Source organism: Montipora foliosa, chromosome 1 (assembly GCF_036669935.1).
Source record: "Montipora foliosa isolate CH-2021 chromosome 1, ASM3666993v2, whole genome shotgun sequence".
In the NCBI taxonomy this organism is placed as follows: Eukaryota; Metazoa; Cnidaria; class Anthozoa; order Scleractinia; family Acroporidae; genus Montipora; species Montipora foliosa.
Genome location: NC_090869.1, coordinates 28,738,767 through 28,743,766, shown reverse-complemented (window position 1 = coordinate 28,743,766; position 5,000 = coordinate 28,738,767).

Below are 5,000 nucleotides of genomic sequence, written 5' to 3'. Positions count from 1 at the left end.
AAATCCATTTATAGACTTTTACGAAAATATGCACAAGATCCGTAAAACGTCTGTCTATCATCGCAAATATCATGTCGAAAATACGATTAACGATGTATTGATACAACACCCTATCAATATAAGAAGGCTCAAATTGATCAAGTACATAAGGTATTTTGTGAAATCAACAAAATTCTATCACAGATCAACAATAGTAGAAAGTATGTTTGATCTTGTTGAAATATGGACCCGTAAATTATTTTAAATTGCAGAGGCTAATAGGATTGTTTGAAACCATTATGTGAAATTTTTATTTGTTTGATTACTGAATTTTCTTCAATTAAAACTTTATGTGAGCCATTGATTAAAAACTTTTTGTCAGATGATTTTGTGTTTAGATAGCCGTGTAAATAATGTGATGTGTTTAAAATATCGAAGCCATTCATGTCGATTGGCATATGCATTGAAATTTTTTATCAGATGATACTTCGTAAGCTTTTTCCCAATCGTAAATACTTTGGTCAAGATCATCTAAAGCATTATTTTTGATACCATATATGACAGCATATATTCTCAACTTTGTTGGGCTGCTTTTGTCAAACGTGCTTTTAAAATCCACATATAACCTTCTTTGGATACTTCGTGAAGTACCATCAGGAGACAGATTTAAGATTGCTCTGATACAGTGATATTGGTTCGAAATCTTTTTGACAGCCTTATAATCGATGTTTATATTAAACCCTTGAAATGACAAATGTGAGCTATTAAATTCATTGTCATAACGACTATCTGGAATATAAATTTCAATACAACATGCATATTCTTGTGAAAAGTTGTCTCTTATCAATTTGAAAAGGTTTCAATCCCAGCGTACATGGTATAAACTTGATCCATCCGTTTTTTTAAGAACGTCGATCGCAAAAGCATTTTTACGAACATTGTGTGGCATTTGGTCAAAATCTGTTTTGAGACTGTCAACTTCAATACCAAAATCATCGCTATGCTCATCAGTGGTATCTGTTGCATGTTTTAAGACATTTGTTCGATTTTCGTGACTGGAAATATGTGATTAGCCTATTTTTTCATCAACATATGATTTATTTGATCCATCATTTTCATTAGTATGTTTGTTCATATTGATTATTTTCTGATTATTAAGATTTAGATTTCCTGTTAAAGCTGTGCTACCATTTTTTAAAAGATATACTTGATCAACTGCAAGTGAAAGAGCAGAAACACTATTGCTACGTTGCTGTAAATTTACAGCATCTAAGTTATCAGATGCATTTTTTACATTGTTGATATTGTGGTTTGTCATATCCAGAGATCCAGTCATTGCTATGCTACCATCTTCTTTTAAAAAAGGAGATAAATCAAAATTTAGACGAGTGTAAACATATGCTTTAGTTGTTAAATCGTTGTTTATTGGTGTACGGGCATTTATAACTCGTTTTGCATTCATGTTGATTGTTGATTGATCTTTTCTAATATATCTCAAATTTGTTATATATCCTGTTATTAACTGATTATTATTTGCATAACTCCCAGTATCATACAGTCGTTTTCGATTATAATCAATATCACTATTTGCACCTGGTTTAAAAAAATATATTTCGTAGAAAAAGCATACTCCATAGCATCATCATCTGGGAAATTTAACATTAACGATTCTTTTATTTTGCATATTTATCTCAGATTGGCAATCCAAGTTGTTGTTATCATCGTCGAATTTAAAATAAAAATTATTTAGATAGGCGTAATTAACAGCATCACTTGAATTTTGCCTAGGTGGAGCAATATCCTGTATACGATTATTGACCATTAATAAGTGTCCTTTTATCACACTAGATCCATCTGTTTTCACACAATTTGTAAGCTCTGTTTTATCAACTTTCAGAGCTGCGGTATTACTGAGGTGATGAAAATTAACAGCATCGTTATTGTCTGGTGCCTCTTTCAAATTGATTAATGTCTTGTTACCCATAGACAAATTGCCTGTCAAAGAAACACTGCCATCTCTTTTCAAATAATCACTGAGATCAACTGGCGAAACTGATGAGTTTCCACCGCTGTTCATTTTCACATGGTCGTAAATCTGTTTTTTTGTCAAAACATGCTATCATTCATTCCATCTGCAACATTAGTAAGCTTTTTGTTTTGTATGTTGTAATTTCCTTGTTTGTCTAATATGAAGCCAATTCCGGGAGGCCCTCGTATAATTTGAGGACCATAGGTTTGAGAAGTACTGTGTTCATTAGATATTCCCATGGTAGTTCATGAGCCAGGGAGCCAAAATTGGCCATTTGGTACCACTCAGGCGGACAAAGGCTAATGTACATCAAAATGTTGCTTGATATCCCTAGTTTATATTTTTGGGTTATAGCAGTGTATCTGGTACAGCTGTATGGTGTTCGAAGCGTTTTTTACCCCTCCCGCCCTGTCTTGACTTTTCGATTCAAAATCATCACACTATTCAATTTATCATCAAGTTGAGACATGTAATTGATAATGGTCAAAAAGCTCTGTTTTGAACAACTTACATAATTCTACAATACTAAAACACATGTTAATTGACTTATTTGTGATCTGTATTTAGTCACGTGACTGATAACTGGATCAAAGTTCAAGAAGTCAAATCATGGTATTGCTTTCATTGTTAATTCTTGCAGTAAACGTTTCTTCTGAATCAAAATACCACTGTTGTCGTCCCAAATGACTTGCTTTACGCTAAGTAATATCAAAATTGGTCATATTTACATTTTTACTCCATTATATATGACTTTCCTGCTAGTTTTCAGTCTCTCTCTTGCGAAACTGTGTGACAGAAAGACTAAATCAACATACAGTATGTACAAGTGACTTACAATGACATTTCTTTCTTTCTTTTTTTCTCTATTTCGTTCTTAGCTTTTTCCTTTTATTCTCCCTTTCCATCTATTAACATGGCTTCAAAAACAAACATTTGTACCTAATCTTCATCATCAGTATCATCTGAGTCATCTGTGCCATCATCTGAATTATAAAGATCAATTTCCTCATCATCTTCAAGTTGGTTTTGGCATTCTTTCAGAGTGCAAATGTCTGTACATTTCAGACCATTAGCCAAGCAAACACAACTGGGAAGCTTGCAGGACCTTGTGCAACGACATGCAAGTAGCTCTAAGACTGCATCAGGAGCGGGTTTTCCATCCATCCAGTCAAACTGAAGTTCTTCTCGCTCTTCCACTTGCCGCAGTTTCCATCCCATGCCGGCATGACTTGGAATTGTAGGATTTTGTTGATCGTTTCCAGATACCTGCTTGATAGTTAGCGCGTAAGTTGTGTTTCTGAAGGGAATCTTTGCACGGTGGTAGCTGAAAGGATTCCATCTCGCCATTCTTGGAACAGAAGAGATTGTAGCGCGCAGCATTCACTTCAGTAGCTCGAGATGAATAGAGGTCGCAGGTGAATTTCTCTATGCGGGTGAAGAGGTCAGGTGGAAGTTGCCATTCTTCGCCCGATCTAGAGAAAGTTTCTTTGACTTCTGCATCATTCCTAAGTATCTTTAAAGCTTTTGCTTTTCCCTTGACTGCAAATGCACTTACGCTATCACAGCCTGTAAAAGCTTGCACACCAATTAGACCTCTGCATGTGTCTTCACCAAGGACGGTTGTGATTTTCCTTATGTCAATCAGCTTGGTGCGTGTTTTGGAGCCACACTTCTGCAAGATGGTTGTGTTCATGGTTCTACAGAATGAAAGTAGCAAAAAAAAAAAAAAAACATCTGGGACTTCTGTGACAACAATGACAGCTTGATGACCCTCCTGGGCAGCGTGTGAAGCATGAAGTAAAAGCCGCGTGTCAGCTTCTTTTTTTATTTTTTTATTTTTATTTTTATTTTTATTTTTTTTCAATACACAACATTTATTAACAAAAGTTACTATACTTACAATACTAACAGTGCAATGACTACAGTACTTTCCGAACCGTATTAATTTACAACATAAAAAGCAATGCGAAGTAGAAAGAAAAAATAAAATACAAAACAAAAGTTGCAAGTACTTACAATCGCTATAATATTGCACAGTATACAATACAAACAAAGACTGCAAAGATTACTGAATACAACCAAAATTAAAATGCGGTACATTGACGGAAAACACTCTTATGTACAATCAACAAGAATGTGTGTAAAGTTCTGCCATTTAGAAAAGAAAAGTTTTTGTTGTCCCGAGGTAACTGCAATGTATTTTTCAAGTTCTATCTTATCCTGCACTAATCTTTTGAAATCAATAAGAGATGATTTATCGTTATTTAGTGCATTAACATAAAGAAAATACTTTCCGAGTATTATGAGATGATTGAGAGCTAAACATGGTGGACTCAATTGGCGGATAATTCCATATATCACTTCTTGGGGGGACAGATCTAACTGAAGGTTGCATAATTGCAAAATCCAATTTTGAAATTCAGACCAAAAGATTGACGCTTGAGCACATTCAACAAACAGGTGTGTAACAGTTTGATGTATTGGTAGGTAGAATGGACAGTGCGGAGACGAAACTTTTGCCAGTTTGTACAATAATGAGTTAGTAAATAAGATGTGGTGAATGATTTTGTATTGGAACATAATTAGTTTTGTTTCTTTTGTAGCCTTAAAAGGTAGAAGGTAAATCGTACAAAAATCGTCACGCTGAAAGTTATAATGTTCAAGCCTTTTTTCGGCGGTGGGACTGGGTAATTTTTGCCGGGTGAGAAGTTCTTGATATAAGGTCTTACAGGAGAGGGGTCTACTTAAAGTACATGTGGTTAATGCAGGTGTTGGATTGCTTTCATTTTTGAACAAACATTTTTTCCATTCACTCGGTATGGCCGATACAAGGCTGCGGTAGGTTAAAAAATGACATCTTTTTATATTATTTGTCGGCTAGCACTCCAAACGGAAAAAAACAGTTTTCCGGAACGTTGAAGAGATCTTTTATCTGCTTGATGCCGTTTTGGCACCATTTAGAGTAAAAAACGGATTTTCCATTAACCTTTAT